Source organism: Phoca vitulina, unplaced genomic scaffold (genome assembly GCF_004348235.1).
Source record: "Phoca vitulina isolate PV1807 unplaced genomic scaffold, GSC_HSeal_1.0 scaffold46, whole genome shotgun sequence".
Lineage (NCBI taxonomy): Eukaryota > Metazoa > Chordata > Mammalia > Carnivora > Phocidae > Phoca > Phoca vitulina.
Window position 1 is genome coordinate 12,296,910 of NW_022589749.1, and position 18,134 is coordinate 12,315,043.

At 48.7% G+C, this 18,134-nt stretch overlaps 1 long non-coding RNA gene across 2 annotated transcripts in view; it reads left to right on the plus strand.

The window, feature by feature from the left end:
* Nucleotides 1–18,134, plus strand: part of LOC116649092 — a 134,896-nt gene that overhangs the window by 23,065 nt on the left and 93,697 nt on the right. For both annotated transcript variants that reach the window (XR_004302617.1, XR_004302616.1), the window contains exon 3: nucleotides 1,881–2,059. This is a non-coding gene — a long non-coding RNA (uncharacterized LOC116649092). The remainder of the gene's footprint in view (nucleotides 1–1,880; nucleotides 2,060–18,134) is intronic.

Sequence of the window (18,134 nt, forward strand, 5' to 3'; positions counted from 1 at the left end):
TCTCCACATCATCAGTATTCAAGTCTTTACAAGCATCAAGGATCCAAATGTAAAAGAAAAAAAAATGCAAATGTGAGGATTTTTTTCCCCCCAGGAGTCCACAAACTCAAGCACGTTAACAGTCAAGTGTCACACATTTGTATCCCAGCCCTACCACTAGTGACCTTCATGGTCGGGTCAAGATATTTAACATTTGTGGGCTCCCGTCTACTCATCTAGGACATAACTACATTCGTTCACTGGTTCAACAGACGTATGCGGAGTGCTCTGGGCTCTCTTCTAGGCACCAGGATTACAGCAGCAAAAATGGGGCTAGACCAGACTCCCGATGTGCAGGAGCTTATCCTCTACTAGGAGAAAACAGAACATAGACCTAAGATAGCTCAAGCCGCGTAGAAGTTTACGAGGCAAACGAATTTGGGGGATTTGGTTGAGAAATACTTGGGAGTTCCCACTACGAGGAGGATGGCCAGGGGCAACTTTCTGAAGATGCCGACATATTCACAGAAACTTGAAAAATTAGAAGGAGTCAGTTTTGGAGTTTTGGAAGGAAAAGAAAAAAGACATTTTGGAAGAGGAACATTCCAGGAGGAGGGAATAATGAATACAGAACCTGGGATAAAATTTCATTGATCTCTTAGAGGGATATCAAGCAATGAAATTCAGTGATTTCTACGTTCCTTAACTAAGTGCATGCACACATGTGTATGTGTGTGTGTGTGCATGCGTGCATGCTCGTGCATACGTATTTTAAAAGAGATTTTATTTATTTATTCATGAGAGACAGAGAGAGAGAGAGAGAGAGAGAGAGAGAGGCAGAGGCAGAGGGAGAAGCAGGCTCCCCAAGGAGCAGGGAGCCCAATGTGGGGCTCAATCCCAGGACCCTGGGATCATGACCTGAGCCAAAGGCAGACACTTAACTGACTGAACCACCCAAGCACACTTGTGCACACGTATTTTTAAGCCCAGTTTCCTGGGCTCCATTTCCATCATTGTTTATCTGCCCACACCTCACCCCTGCCAGGTACCCAGTGTGGCCAGCCAATAGACAATAGAAGAACGAGAAAATTCTTCCGGTCAAACCTTGTAGATAGATCCCGGTCTCTTATTTCTCCTAAGAACTAGGGATTGCCAAGAAAATGGATGGAACTTAAGGGATATAATTTACCTGTTATGTTTTGTCAGTTCTGAAGATGAAAAGTGCAGACCCTAGACTCTGGTCCCCACTGTTTCAGACCCTGTTGTCAGCTGAGGGGCCCCTCTGCTTGCTAGTCCATGTTCATGAAATGGTGCTGGTGCCATGGGGGCCTGTGGTGGCTCAGTCCACTGGTTCATCCACGCTTGTGCCTGCCTGGCCTGTAGAAGAATGTGCAAGAGAGTGTGGAACATTGCGTGTAGGAGTCAGAAAGAGCGGTCCCCTCTCATCTTGGCTGTCCAGGTTACATGGCGGTCTAGCTACTCACCCTCTTCCTTCCTCATGGCCTTCCTTCCTTCCTTCCACACCAGTAGACAACTGGATTTAGGTCACACTCCCAAGAAGGCAATGTCCGTATGAGCAGGCAGCGTTGTCCTCAAGGCTGTATCTCCAAGATCTAGAGCCAGAATCCATTGTTGGATGAATGGGTCCCGTCCTCTTGCCCCCTGACTTTTCACCGCGATGTGGCCAGGAGGTCACGTGGGAAAGTGTGAACGGGAAAAAGAATTCAGAACCATAATTTCAAGTGGTATCTCATAGATAGTTATTACATTCAGATTTTTTTCTTCTTCATTTTATAGCTTTGTTGAGATAGAGTTGACCTATCATATTGTGTAAGTTTAAGGTATAAACCGTAGAGATTTTATGTATGTATATACAATAGTCTCTCCCTCTTTATCTGCAGTTTTGCTTTCCATGGTGTCAGTCACCTGGGATCCACTGGGGTCTGGAAGCTGATAATGCTCCTTCTGATGCATCACGGGGTCAGTAGCAGCCTAACGTGATGTTACACGCCTACGTCGTTCACCTCACTTCTCATCACACGGGCATCTCATCATCCACACCGTCGTTACAAGAAGAAGGGTGAGTACAGAAGCTATTTCGAGAGACAGAGAGAGCATATGCACATAGCTTTTATTACAATATATTATTATCATTGTTCAGTTTCATTCTTACTGTTGTTAAACTACTATTGTACCTGATTTATAAACTAAACCTTATCACACGTCTGTATATGTAGGAAAAAGCATAGTACGTACTATGAGTTCGGGACTACTCATGATGTAGGGCATCCACTAGGGGTCTTGGAACGGATCCCCCACAGGTAAGGGGGGACCACTTTATTGCACAATGATGACCACGATAAGTCTAACTTACTTACTTACTAACACATCCATCACCTACATCATTATAATATGTGTGTGTGTACTGAAAACTTGTGAAATCTACTCTTTTAGCAACTTTCAAATACACAGGAAAGTATTATGAACTGTAGTCACCATGCTGAATGTTACATCCCTAGCACGCATTCACCCTATAACCAGAAGGGTGTCCTTTGACCGCCTTCAACCACCGCTCTCCGCCCCCTCCACCCCCCACCGCCTCTGGCAACCACCAATCCATCCCCTGTTTCTGTGGGTTTTGGTTTGTTTAGACTCCACGTTTCTTATTCAGCCATAAGAAAGTGGAGATCTTTCCGTTTGACATCTCTTGGATGAATTCTGCATTTTTGTTTTCTCGTCATTGGCTTTGTCGATGAAGTAAGGTCAGGTGTGCAGACATGAGGCAGGGGCTGTAGAATCTTCCTTGAGTTATTTCATGAAGACTACGGGCTAAACTTAATAAAGTCAAATTTCTGATAAATGGGTTTATTAACAACCTCCAGAAAAATGAATGAGTTTAATCGCTTCAACTTAAAAAGGAGTGATTTAAGGGACCATGATCTAATGCATTTGCACTAACTTATTTCTGCTTTGTGAATTAAGAGCATAAAGCAACCAGCTTGATAATCCCTTGACAGACTTATAAATGAGAACCGGGTTTTTAAAACAGAAAGTTGATATGATTAGAAAGCTTTTAACTTTTTCTCCTACTCCAGCATCATGGAATAAGTAAGCCACGGGGGACCTGTCTTTCAAAATAATTAAATTTCCAAATTAGCTTTTTGGTTTAAGAATGATCTGATTTAATCATTTTGTTAAGTTGAAGTGTGTAACTGTGGCTATTTGGAGGCTGGTTCCTGGGTTTTTTTCTCCCTGTAATTTAGGGAGCTTCCAGGCATGCACCTGGGGATTGCAATGTGCTGAGCAGGTGCCTCCTGCTAGGTAGGGTTTTTTGATCTGCACAACACTCTGATGAGGTAGGGAGTATTACTCCCATTTACAGGTGGGGAGACTGAGACACAGAAAGTTGAATTTACTTATCGTCCTGGGGCTTGAATCCATGTTCATAAGTTATTCACTCCACTGTCCTGTTAAATAAATGCATAAGCAGGTAGGAAGATAGAGATGGATATTTGACTATATCTCAGGCAACAAAACCCAGAATCCTTGAGGGAGGCGGAATGGAGTGGCCCTTGGCATTCCAGATTGGTTCCCCAGGTCCCCCTCTAGGATTCCAAGAGCAAAGTCCATGGATTGGCATTCCAGATTGATTCCCCAGGTCCTCCTCTAGGATTCCAAGAGCAAAGTCCATGGATTGGCATTCCAGATTGGTTCCCCAGGTCCTCCTCTAGGATTCCAAGAGCAAAGTCCATGGATTGACATTCCAGATTGGTTCCCCAGGTCCTCCTCTAGGATTCCAAGAGCGAAGTCCATGGATTGACATTGTAGATCGGTTCCCCAGGTCCCCTCTAGGATTCCAAGAGCAAAGTCCATGGATTGACATTCCAGATCAGTTCCCCAGGTCGCCCCCTAGTAGGATTCCGAGAACAAATCCACCGCTGGCTCAAGCACCTCTGGGTGTCTTTGGTGCTTCCCTCTTGAAGGTCTTTTTAGGAAGACCTTTTCATATTTCCTCATCTTGCTTATCCCCAAGGGAAGCTCAGCAAGGGTGCTTGGGACAGAGATAGGGGCTGCACTAGTTTCAGGAATGGGTGGACCCAGGTGCCCAAGGAGTGTTTCCAGGATTCTGGCTCTCTACAGCTCTGAGCTCCACCTTCTTCTGTGTCTGCTTCCTTGAAAGGTGACTCCTCCAGATCCTGAACGACATCGCCGCCAGCGTCTGTGGGTTCTCCTCCCCCAGCTTAGCCTCCAGGAGAGAGGATATAGAAAGAGTTCTAGTAATAGCCCGGTGGATGTCACTGCACATTCTCTGGCCAGGGTTAGGCCCTGCTGGTTCCCATGCTGACGCGTGTGGAGGGAGCCTGTCAGCGCCACCACTGACCACCCCTGCCAAACTCAGAGTGGCTTATGATTGTTCCTAGTTACGTGGGATCTTCTCTTTTCTAACGTAACGTACCATGCCCTCGTTATATAAGGCAACAGATGTTTCCTTAAAGCCTAATAAGCGTTAGTCCCTAATGGATATTAGTTTATGACAATATTGAGAACCCTCCACTTGTTAAATGCTTTCTGCTCTTCAGAACACCTTGCTGTGCATTGCCTTCTGTCATCTAGAGGCTCTTGTGGTGGGGATAGATGGATGTGTCAGTCCCCTGTTCTGCCCTAAGAAATCACGACAAATTTAGTGGCTTAAAACAACACACAGTTGTTGTCTTACAGTTTTGTAGGACAGAATCTAATATGGGCCCCATTGGCCTAATATCAGGGTTTTGGCGGGCTGAATCCTTCTGGAGGCTCTGGTGGTGGGCGGGGGGGGGGGGCACCTGTCCTTCCACCTTCTAGAGGGCGCCCATATTCCTCATCTTCTCCGTCTCCAAAGCTGGCGTCATGGGCCCAGTCCCTGTCAAAGTGCATCGCTCGGCCTGGCTCTTCTGCCTCTCCCCCATTTAGGGACCTTCTGATTACATTGGGACCCCCTGGGTGATCCAGGGGCATCTCTCCATCTCAAGGTCATCTCACTAGTAACCTTAATTTCATCTGCAACCTTCCTTCCGCTTTGCCACATAACCTGGAATATTCGTAGTTCCGGGGATCACAGCAGGGATATTTCGGGGGGCTGTTATTCTGCCGACCAGAGCGGGACAGGGACTTCCCAGGGGAAGCCACAGGGACAACTCATGACTTGCACGGGGCACCCTGTTTCAGGGCAGAATCTCACCAACGCTGCTGTCCCTGGTTTCTCTCCACTCTGTCTCCCCATCGAAATGATAAGATCCTTTGGGTTGGTTTCATTTCATGCCATTTTTTAGTGGAAATACTCCAACCGCAACTCTTGAGTGAAACAGTTGTCTGGAAGTTGAAGAGCTTGTGCAGAAGGACAGGGGCATCATTCTTTCTTTTATTTCCATTCGGGAATCGTGTGCCATTGTGCTGGTGTCAAGAACTGAGTATCATTTTCCACGCCTTCCACCTGTGAGCTCGGATCCCTGTGTCCCATGAGATTTTCTCCATCGTCCGTGAGGCCACATTTACTCTGGGAAACATTTTCCAGCAGGAGCAAGTAGCCAAGACAGGGATGGCTTCTTAAGTCCCCAGCATTAAAGCACAATGTATTTTCTCTTTCAATCACCATTTCTGGAAGGCAGGCCCAAGTTAAAAATCCCAATTTGTTGGTTAGGGCTAGGGACGCCCAGTGGCACAGTTAGAGTCCTGGGTAATGGATCGTGTAAATGGATCTAAATGCAGATTTCCCTGTTTGCCCTTATCCTCTGGACACGAACTACTGTACCAAGGTGCTTTATGAGCTCGGTCTTAAGGGCATCTTTAATTGTTATTAAAGTTTGCAGAGCAAGAAACAGCACAGAGCAGTTGTGAACAGGGGCTCACGGGTGATGTCATTTTGCAGCTGAGGTAGGGGGGGTGGGTCTCATTTGGGGGCTTTGCCCCTCCCTGGGTTTAATAAATATTAATAAGGCAGGGGCGCCTGGGTGGCTCAGTCGTTAAGCGTCTGCCTTCGGCTCAGGTCATGATCCCAGGGTCCTGGGATCGAGCCCCACATCGGGCTCCCTGCTCCGCGGGAAGCCTGCTTCTCCCTCTCCCACTCCCCCTGCTTGTGTTCCCTCTCTGGCTGTCTTTCTCTCTGTCAAATAAATAAAACCTTTAAAAAAAATAAAAATAAATATTAATAAGGCAGAGAGACACCAAATGCTGTGTATCCTTTGACAACTTTTAAGTTTACCTTTTCCTCCGAGAATCTTTTTTTTTTCTTCCCCACTTCTGTAAGTCAGTTTCTCTTACCATCATGGTTAATTTCTCTAAATGCTCCTTCGCAGAGAGAATGAATCCAGCGGGGAGGCGCCTTCTTGCCCCACATACATAACATTGCATGGCTGGCGACCTCCTGCACGGCGGGGCCATGTGAAATCTTTCTGGTTGTTTCCCTACTTGGAGGTGAATCTGAGTGACACCGCAGCATCTACAAGTGACAATTAAGTTCTCTGTCAGCCTCCTCCCCCTCCCCCCCGTCTCCCGGAGTCTTCTGAATTTGGAGAACTTTCTGAGATTCAATGTCTCTGGGAGGCCGCTGTCGTCTGCCCATCCTGAGAGTCAGCCTGGCTGCTGCAGCCCCAGGACATGAACTGGGATGGAGTTTGTTCTACGGAGAATCGAATGTGACCGTCCGAGGCTGATTTGGGCCTTTCCCGTCTGTAGTTTTGAGAGCTGTCATGAACTCTTTGGCTGAACCAAAAGATACCTTCCAGTTAACCAGTTCAGAGGCAAGAGCATAGACCCACCTACGTCATTTCAGCATTAAGTGTTCAGATACCTTTTCTTTCCCGGAAGGCTTGAAGAGGATTTTAGAGTTATAATTGCCTCTGCCTTTTCTGCTTCACAGCATAATCATAATTCTGATTTTCTATTCCGTGCACTCTGGGACGGGGTGCATTCTGCAGACAGAAGTCATCAAATGAGCGATACCCCTTATGTCACATTTGGGGAAGGTACCTGAGTGGGCCTGAATTATTAAACTCTTCCCTCAAGCTAGAGTATAACAACATACGCCTTGTGCCTCACTTCGGGTGGAAATCATCTGGACTCCTCCTGCTGGGAATGCACCACGGGGCTGGTTACCTGTTAGATGCCATCTGGCTTGGCCGAACGATCCCATGGCCCATCTTGTGACTATATGTGCAGCTGGTCACGGATGTTGAAATAGGTGCCCACGGGGGAAAATGCTACCCTGTGCAATTTCTAGACCATGTGCTCTCTGGTCTGCATTTTGCTCACGTGCATGATCCCATTTAAGCCTCACAAACTCCTGAGGTCGGCAATACTCTTACTTCCAGTTTCCAGATGTGGTCACTTTTCCAAGGCCACACAGGGACTGGGTGATGGAGGCAGGATTCAAACCCGAGTCTTACTCCAAAGTTCATGCTTTTTAGCACACCTACAGGCTTCCTCCAAGGAGGAGAGACTCTCCAGGGCAGCGAATATATAGTTATAGGAAGTATTTATATATATATATAAAACGGTCCAGCCTACCCTCTTTCTTCAAACAATGAGAAGCATCAACAGCACGGGTATGTGGGTATTAGGAAATGGAAATTAAAACCGGAGCAAGAACCACTGCATGCATACTACGGTGTCTAAACTGACAGACTGGCTGGACCAAGTGTTGGCAGGTGCATGGAGGTGCTAGAATTCTCCTTCATACACTGCTGGTGGGAATGTAAGATGGTCTGGTGTTTTCCTAAAATGTTAAACCTAATGGAATCCCATAACATTAAGGACATTATTCTACGTCACAAAGGATCTATTTTTAAAAGTTTTAAAAAATTAATTCTCTTAGGGGCACCTGGGTGGCTCAGGGGGTTGACTCTTGATATTGGCTCAGGTCATGATCTCAAGGTCGTGAGATCGAGCCCCGCATCATGCTAGGCAGGGAGACTACTTAGGATTCTCTCTCTCTCTGCCCCTTTCCCCCCTCCCCGTGCACGCACATGCATGCTCTCTCCCTCTAACAACAACAACAACAAAATTATCTCAACATATCTTCCTTTACAAGACGAAAGAGGAAAACCGAAGCCCAGAAATTCACACAAGAGAGGAAGAGTGTTTCCACAGACCCTGAGGGGGTAGCTGGGGATCAAGGAATATTCTGGAAGACAACACCACCACGGAGGAGGGAGTGTGAGTGTACTAGTGGGGTGCATTATGGTCTTCCATTAAAAGCTCTCCTAGTAGCTCAGAGAACCGATGGGCCCCTGCAAGTAAATCCGTACCCAGGGGTAGTTTCTGGCCGGTTGTTCTCTACCTCTGTTCATGAAGTTCACAGAGGAACCAGTCCTAAAGGCCTGCGCCGATTTTGCAAAACCTTGCAAACATAACCAGCGCACACGCTGCGGTAACAGATGAACTGCCCCAGCGTCTAAGGCAAATCCATTCTTCACCCTTGGGTCTCCCTCCCTCTCCGTCCCAGGCCCAGAGTCTCATCAAAAGGTGGAAGACAGGTTTGAAGAGACAAATTCACACTTAATTCTGACGGACCTCGGATGCTTCTAATTAGCTGTCTAAAAGGCATAAAACAACGCTGGGGGACACTTCCAGACACTAACGAACGTTTGAACAGCAGCTGTGGGCGGGGATGTCATGAGACAGATGGAGGAGGTGGCTGCCATCGGAACATCACCGTGGGCCCAGTGACAGTCGGATGCGTGTGCAGAGACCCGTCCCGCCCCCAGGTCTGGGCGGGAGGAGAGAGGGATGCCGAGCTGGAAGATCTCGGGGCTCCAAAGCCAGCAACCAACTGAAAAGATGACCGCTCCTCCTGGACTCGTGGTGTTCCCCCTTTTCATAGAGCCTTCTGGTGCTCGGACTCCTGGACGGGGTCTGCCTGTAATTCTACAAGCCGCCTAGAGCTTTCCTGTTAAACTGTTTGCCTGAAGGAAAACCTTCCCATTCTAGCAAATTCAAGGACTTCTGTTTTCAATATTGTATTTATTTTACCCAAAATAGTCCTGGAGGGTGAGGGGAAGGATCAATCAGATTCTCTCTCGAGAATTTGAGGGGCACTTGGATGGCTAAGTCGGCAGAGCGTGAGGCTTTTAATCTCAGGGTTGTGAGTTCAAGCCCCACATTGGGTGTAGAGCCTACTTTAAAAAAAAAAAAAAAAAAGAATTTGATTGGAGGCTCTAGGTCTAGTTGAAAAACCAGGTGGAGGAATTCTTTCGTCTTAGGTTCTGGAGCTCAGGGTACTTTTGGCCTTATTATGACAATGTTTGATTTCACAAATGAGTCCAGTGTACCACCAATAAATGCTATGCTTTGTTTACCCTTATTCTGGTTAGATTCTGTTCTTCTCAAGGTAATGGTCGCATTCTGGATCAGAGTCAGAACGTAGTCAGTTCTGCAAAAATCCACCCTGTCCACTTAGAAATAAGCAAACCGGGGCACCTGGCTGGCTCAGTTGGTGGAGTGTGCAACTCTGGATCTTGGGGTCGTGAGTTCAAGCCCCACATTGGGTGTAGAGATGACTTAAAAATAAAATCTTTTAAAAAGACAGAAAGAAAGAATGAAAGAAAGGAGGAAAAAAGGTCATTAAAATCCAAAGTACCCAGTGAATTGTGGTTGAATTTTACCAAATATTTCAACAGTTGATCAATGTTAACTGAAACTGAAAGAATTCAAGTTTCTCAAAGCTAAATATAATTTATTTCAGTAAGAAGCATAATTAAAGTCCTAGGAAAAAAATTTATGTTTTACTGAAAAAGAAAAAGAAAGTGAATAGGGGCATGTGGGTGGCTCAGTCGGTTAAGCGTCTGCCTTCGGCTCAGGGCATGATCTCAGGGTCCTGGGATCGAGTCCTGCCTCGTCCTATCTCTCTTTCAAATAAATAAATAAAATCTTAAAAAAAAAGAATAACAGAAAAAGAAAGTGAATAAAGAATGATCTCTCTTACCTAAAAAATTCTGCTGAATTTTCTCCTCATGAGGCCAGAGGGCGGGTGGAGGGGGACAGGGAGAATGGGCACCTCGCGGGACAATAGCTGAATTCACTTTGCTATCTAGAGGGTTCGCTCATGTTTTGTTTTCCGATCAACTTGAAAGATGAGGATACACTTGCTTTTGAGTTTGAAACTTTTTATAATTTATTCAGGTACGTCCAAGTGACTATATGAAAACATACAGTATTCTGAAAAGAGGGGCATGAGTGTGCGTTTGAATGACCGCACCATGGGGGGTAAAGCGCCCAGGCTGTGAAGACACAGGTGGTCCGGGCAGGGGTGAGGGGGGAAGAGGCTGGTTCTAGCAGAGCCGGCTTTGGATCAGAGCCAGTGGCCAGGCAGCCTTGTCGGCAGCACACCACGCCGCACGTATAGGAAGTCCCACCCGCCTGCGAGCACCAGACCGTGTGAGGCGGGAGCCTGGCCTTGCGGTGTCCCACGTGGTGTCTCAACGTCATCTGTGAAGTTACTCTACCAGTCACAGCTGTATGTGTGACAGAACCCAGCTGCTGTGGGGAAGGCGCTCCAGCCTGACATCGGCCCGCTGGTGTAAGCTGCCTATTTCTCACCACTTGAGAGAACCTTCTGTTGCATTCTTTTACACCGCACAGCATCATGTTTTCCTCCTTCGTACACCTTGCATTATCATTTTCTTCTCCCCAGTGCGAGCAAACACCCACTGGGATGTGGTTATAGCAGGTGCAGGTCTGATGACAACGTCCCGTGAACAATGGGGGCCAGCCTAAAATCCAGCACTGAGTCGAACAACAACTGTATGCCCCCAGGCGTGCAGTAGGGAGTACAGGGAGAGAAGATCAACCAATGTCTCAAATGACACCGTAAGGCTCAAGAGCAGCCTTGACTGCTGGAACGTTCTGCCGTGATGGTAACGATCTGGATCCCTGCTATTCAATGTGGCGGCCACTGGCTGAGGAAGCTTTAGCCAGAGGGGACTTCACTCATAACCCTCTGGCCCGCCTCCCGCACCCAACTGGTTTTGGGGTGGTCTGGTATCTTGCTCTCCATCTGTGGTGATGTCCGGTTACCATCATGAAGCAGCATGAAAGGCCTGGGTCCAGACGCCCGGACCCTTCGAGTGGTGCTGGGAGTGACGGAGGGGGTCCCTGCCCATGTGCAGTCCGGGCTGAGGGCTGGGATGCAGACAGGTGGGGCATGTGTAACCCCTGGGGTGCTGCCCACCGAGAACCTCATGTGCTGACATGGTCCCCCAGTCACCGAGGGTGACTATTCTGTGATATGCCGAGCCGGGGTATTCTTATCCCTCCTTAAAGCAGACAAAACCAGGCAGAGTGAAGATTGGCGACTCAGGTAGTTTCTGACTCACATATAACCCGGGGGAAGTCGTGTTGGAACCGGGACTCCCGTGATTACAAATGACAGCACACCCAGCTGCTAATGGCTTGCTTAATAAAGATAATTATAGGCTCACGGAACTACAAAGCCGAGGCACCAAAGGAGCTGAAAACTTAGGTCCACGCAAACACCTGCACCTGGATGTTTATAGCAGCTTTGTGCACAATTGCCAAAACTTGGAAGCAACCAGGTAGGTGGGTGGATAAACAGACTATGGCCCATGCAGACAATGGACTGTTATTGCGGGGTGCAAAGAAGAGCTAGCAAGCCAGGAAAAGACTGAGGAACCTTACATGCATATGACAGCGTGAGAGCAGCCAATCTGAAAAGGCTACGGGGTATATGATTGCAACTCTGATGATTCCAACTCTATGACATTCAGGAAAAGGCACAACTCTGGACACAGCACAAGGGGCCACGGTTGCCATCGCTTAGTGGCGAGGGATGAGCAGCGGAGCACAGGGGGCTTGGGGGGCAGTGAAACTAGTCTGTGTGACATTATAATGGTAGACACATGTCATTATCCATTTGCCAAAACTCTTGGCAAAGAGTGAGCCTTGGTGGGTGACCGTCGTGCGTCACTGTAGGTTCATCGATTATAGCAAGTGTCCCACTCTGGTGGGGGTGTTGGTGATGGGCTATGTATGTGTGGGGGCAGGGGGGACATGGGAAAGTTCTGTACTTGCTGCTCAATTTTGTGGTGAACCTAAAACCTCTCTAAAAAGTAAATTCTATGAGGGGCGCCCGGGGGGCTCAGTTGGTTAAGCTTTCGACTCTTGATTTTGGCTCAGGTATGATCTCAGGGTCGTGGGATCGAGTCCCATATCGGGCTCTGCCCTCAGTGGGGAGTCTGCTTGAAATTCTTTCTCCCTTTCCCTCTGCCCATCTCTCTCTCTCTAAAATAAATCTTTAAAAAAAAATAAAGTCTATGAAAACAATAAAATTGAGACATAACTTGATCCAGGGTCTAAAATGTTTCCATCAGGACCAACTTTTTGACCATCTTTTGGCTCTGTCCCCTGTGTCAGCTTCATCTCCGCAGACTTTATGTACCAAAAGCTGGAAGCCCCCAGCTCACCTCCCCGTAGCTCTAAATCCCACCTACGATTCCTAAAAGTTTTTTTTAACCTCCTGCCCATAACTCCCTGCCCCAGGGGGTCTGGTGGACATCTCCACTCACGTGGATGGAGTGCTCTGATGGGCAGGGCGCCCGTGTCCCCTCCTGCATTTGGGGAGCAGGGCCAGCCCCACCCACACTGCATGGAAGAGGGGAGGGCTGGGATTAGAAGTGGTTGGAACCAGCTCACGTACCCAGCACGCGTGTGTGACTGCACCGTGGTTTGTGAACAGAAACACTTTCGTGTAGAACAGTTTCACAGCTGGTACCTGCCTCCAGGCTGGAAGCATTTGGCTCCAGGTGCTCAGGAACTGTTTGCTTATTGTGAATGAGCCCAAACAGAGATTCTATGGAGTTTCCTAGGGAGATCACAGCGGCGAGCTTTATTATGTGAATCTGGACAGAGGCCTTGGAAGAAGAAGCTGTCCATTATGCTGGGCATTTGAAAGTCGTGCATATAATTAAAAATGTGGCCTAGTGACCATTTAACCAGTTAGTGACTGGCTTGCAATTTCTGAAGGCATTTTCTCAAAATGGGATCTTGGAAAGAAAGGAAAATGTAGGCTTTAGCAGAGTTTCTTGCCAAGGTCCCTCCTGCCATCATTTTGACTTCACAAGGGCCCGGGTATTTTAACGATCCCTGTGGCAGGGAGCTAGCCAGCTCTATGGTGTAGGGACATGTCCTGCTCAGATGGCCGGGAAAATAATTAGAGGGACAATAAATACAAATGTAATTCAAATGAGGCTATTAAGAGTTGAAGCTTGACATTTCACTGTTTAGCATTATTAGTTATATGTGTAACAAGCCATTGCATTAAAACAAAATGATGATAGATCAGCTAGTGTAAATTAAAACATCCCGTTTACCCTGTGTGGAGTTCACAGCTCCCCTTTCTTGCTAATCAGTCTGCTAAGCGTAATAGCTGTTCTTGGCTGGTGGTGTTTCATCACATTTGGAGTGTGGTTATCAGCAAGTATTAGCAATACATGGCGTGACTCTCCCAACACAGAAATAACAGAGACAAGGCCATCTGTATGCGGATGATTTAAACGGTAGCCGGGCTGGTCCTGGGTAGGGGAGCTCAGAGGGCAGCATTCAAGGTCCAGATGAGTTCAGACGGATTCAGGCTGCTTCCCCTGTACCCTTGTCTGTCCCGACGATTTTGGGGTGAGATGCCTTGTATTCGGCATGAACAAGAACAAATAAATATGTTCTTTGGAATTAATGAAAATATCTGATGTATTTACAATATAATTATATTATGTTATATTGGAATGAAGTAAGTGAGATCCTCTACGTTTTATTTTTATTCGTCCACACACACGGCAACCACAGTGACAAGAGTTTGGGATGCGAACCACCCAGAGACACGTGAAATCAAAGTCATCTTGTCCTGCGCTTGGGAAATGTCTTCAGTGATAACCCTGTTACTCAGGTCAAAATACCTGGTCTAGGGAGGAATTCAAGGTCAAAAGATTTGGGGATGTTCTGGGAGATTTGATTTCTTTTTTCTTCCTTTAGTTCGAACCTGGAGTTCGTAGATTAGCACGGGCTGGAGAATTGTAAGTACCCAAGGGAACACTGTGCCCAAAGGTGACAGCGATGCTTTTGAAACTTTAGACCAGGGGCACAACGGGTTTCCCTATTCTGGATTGCTAGGGGGTTCCTGGAGCGTTGGAGAACGCTCCATCAGAGGGAGGGGGTCGCAAGCTGATGCGATCGCTGGAGCTGAAGGAGGTTGTGCGCTCTGAGCATGCTCACACCTGCTTCTGAGGGCTGATCACCTGCAGGCATGCAGAGTTTCAGCGTTTCCTGTGGTGGCTGAAAAGTGAGCCCCGGACGGGATGCAGTTCCAGTCCCGAGGAAACGCGTGTGGTGCGGAAGGAGCAGGAACGCAACATCTCAGGGACGTCACTTAACTCTTCTATCCCGTTTCATTTAGTGTCATTTGCTGGTAACAGTAGCTTTCTCAGAGGGCACTTTTGGGATACAAACAGAAAAGGCCCCTGGCCCCTCCCATCGGAGGGCGCAGGGAGGGATGCTGTTTAAAACGCCAGGTATCAGGCCATGTAGATCCATCCGTCAGCCGCGGCCCACCCGGGAAACATGCACGCCTCTCAGTCCTGCGGTTGTTTCAGCAGCTGAAGCGTATCTTGCCTTCAGTTTGTGCTAGCAGTCAGTCGGAAGGTGCTAGCTCTCTCTGCCCAGAGAAGGCCCAGCGCGGAGCACGCTCTCCGGAAAAGGCAGCTAGGGCTTGGACTCACACCACCGATGGCCTGGATCTCCTGGATGTGTCTGCAGGGGTCCACAGGGCAGTCCTTCCTCATCCTCCGCCTCCTACTTGTCTCTTGCCACCTGCGCCCTTGTGTTAAGGGTGTGTGTGTGTGTGTGTGTGTGTGCGCAGATTGCTTGGACATGACATGCTGTTGCCACCTCAGGGCCTTTGCTCTTGCTCTTCCCATGTCTCAAACGCTGAGATCTCGACTCAGATATCATGCCCTCGGAAAAGCTTCCCTGCACTGAGTTATTCTTCTTCTGAATTACTCTCTTCTCCTTCACATCTTTGTGTCTACATGATCTCTGAGTCGGCCTCGTAGACCAGCTCATGCTGAAGTCCAGCAACTTTAAAATGTCAGTGATTGTAAATAACACAGGTTTATTTCTCCCTAAGACCACGGGGGCCCCCTCGGGCCGGCTGGGTGACTCTGACCACCATAGTTGCCCAGGGGACGAGGCTCAGGGAGCACCTGCCGATTTGAATGTCGCTGGGCCTCAAAGTGTCTGGTAAGGCGATGAGAGGCTGTTGCCTGCAAGGAAGACACATTGCCGCTGTTCACAGGGTCGTGGCAGATCTAGCCACTGGGCCCACCCAGCCACGGGGGCCGTCGTGTGCCGGTGAGGTGGGGGGCTGGAGGTGCGTGGGGAGGGGCACTCAGGACTCAGGTCACGCTCACTGCCTACGAGTTACCTCCTCCCACTCAAGTAGAAGGAACAGGGGCCACCCTTGTCTGGGTCACCCCTGCTCACGAGTGCTTAGCACAGAGCAAGCATGCGGTCCTTGTTTGGTGCTGAGCGCGTGTCCGTGGGACGTGAGTCTGCCTGAGCTGTGTGCTCCCGTGGGACCTGCAGTGACGCCTGGGGGTCTTCGGGTCTTGCCTCATCATAGCAGTGCTGACCTGGAGTTTCTAGGACCGCCCGAACTTCAGATATTATGCTTCTTTAATTAGGCAATGCCTAATAGACTATGTGACTGGATTCTCTATTCAAAGAGCGTGGTCTCCGGGCTCTGACCCCCTTCTTTGGGGCAGGTCAGTCTGCCTAGATCAGAGAGAGGACACGGTTTTGCTCTGGGGCTCAGCAGAGTTTTTAAAGACACTAGCTCCCCGGGCTGTGAGCTTGACTCCTCTCAGCTGCAGTAGAAATGCACTCTTTGTTGAGATACTGACTCGGTTTGTTTGCCAGTGTGCTCTCCACCCGCCCTGTGGTGGTGAGTGCTGGGGAGAGGGAGGCACGCTCCTAATGGCAAAGGTCCGGCCCCCCAGTGGCCACCGAATGGCCCACAGCCCCTCATTAGCGCAGAGTGGATGGAGCCGGGCCAGCTCAGCCAGAAGGGACGTCACCTTTCATTCTGGGGCTCATTAGTGGCCTTCGTCCTCCGGAGTCTTGCACCAGCTCCCGTGTAGACTTTGTCACTACGTGGCATCTCCGTCACGTCTGAAAAATGCGCTACTGAGGCCGTCTCCGGAAACCCTCTCTCTAGCTCTGTCGGTGTGTTCCGGAACGCCGAGCGAATTCATTTTCCCCTCTCCTGGAGCCCAGAAAAACAGCTCCTCGGGTGATGAAGGCAGAGGCCAGTTCTTACCCCAGACCACTTTGGTTTTGGGGACAAAAGGGAAGCACACCACTTTGATCACCATGTTCATCGCCTCATACATGCATTTCACTCATAATTAGTCGGAACAAATGAATTTTTCCTCGTCAAATAATTGCTGGTGAGGATATGGGCGCATTTGCACATAAAATATTTCAGGAGAGCTGGAATGGAGCCAATCAGCAAAGGAGAGTCACAGACACATAGTTCATTCTAATTGCGTGGTTAGACTGAATTACTTTAGAGCAATTATCCTTGGCCAGTGGTTTGCCACTGGGGTCATTGTAGCCCCAAGAGGACATCGGGTGAAGTGTGGATACATTGTTGGTTGTCATGCTGGGATGTTACCGGCATCTCGTGGGTAGAGTCCCGGAAAGCTGCTGAATGAACATCCTACAGAGCCCAGGACAGCCCCCGCCTCCCGCCTTACCAAAAATAATTATCTAGTCTATCATATCAGTAGTGCCCAGGTTGAGAAACCATGTCCTCTAAAAATGAGTTTGAGGCTTTTGTAATTAACACAATGAACCCAGTAGGAGATGTGACCAAATTATTGGATTTTCATTAATTGGAGACAGAGTGTTTCATTTCTTCTGAAGGAGAGCTCATCACTTAGGACTATTTACACGCTTTGGGTTTACAAGAGCCAGCAAATCCCTTCCATGGAATTTCTGCCCAGATGAGAAGTGTTGGAGAGACCCCAGGTTAATTGAACATTATAAGAATTCTGATTTGATTTTTTACTCGAATGGCATTCAGAATGCCATTTTGCTGGTGGGCTAATCGTAACTCCCTCACTAAATCCTCAAGCTTCCTGGAGTTTAGGTCTGTCTTTGCAACCCCAGTGTCCTTGCACTCAGGGGATGCTCAGGACGTGTCCTTTCTTTGAACTATAGTTTTTGCGTAGTTCGCTTGTGCTCTTTGTCCTGAATCTACGTGTATATGTACGTGTGTATGTGTGTGTGCATGCACGCATGTGCACGTGTATGGATGTTTGTGTATGTACATATATAGGGACACACATACATCTTTAGTCTTGTGTTTGATCTCTTTCTTTGCTCTAGTGACATTTAAAGAATCACCAGTGGTCACGGGGATTTCTGCGGGTGCCTGATGGTGCCCTGTGAGCTGCTCTGGACAGGAGCGGTCAAAGATGGCCCAGCTGCAGCCTGGAAGGGTGGAGGGGTTATTAACCGGGCTGGGGAAGGTCACGTGAAGGGCACATGGTGGCTGGAGGTGGTGAAGAGCGGGACTTCCGTTTCGGGCATTTTGAGTCTGAGATGCCTGTTAGGCATGCGGTGGAGAGGTGGAATAGGGGGTTGGGTACAGGGTTTTGGGGGTTCATGAGCCAGGTCTGGGCTGCAGCGACGACTTCCACGGCGCTTGGACTTTGAGCTCTACCTCTTTGTCCCACGCAGTGACTACCCCGACGCAGTTGCAGGGGGGTGTCTGAGCAACTTCGGACCTGGTTCTCTGCAGCCAGCCCACGTGCGACCTTTTGCAGCGCAGTCACCGACAAAGACTGTGCCATCTCGTTACCAGAATTTCCCGAATGGAAAGCACAGCACCAGCCTCTGCGCGTGAAGGTGTTGCTCCCGAGAAGCCAGGGCGAGGCGGGAGTGGGGGCGCATGGCTCCTGATGGCGGACGCAGCAGCACTTTGGTCCTCCTCTGCCCGAGCCCCTGAGAGTGGCTGGGGTTTCCCTTGCCCTCCGAGGCCTCCGTGGAGAAGCTAGCCAACCAGCAGAGCCCGGCTGTGCCCTGGCCTCCTTCACAGCTGTTCTCACGTG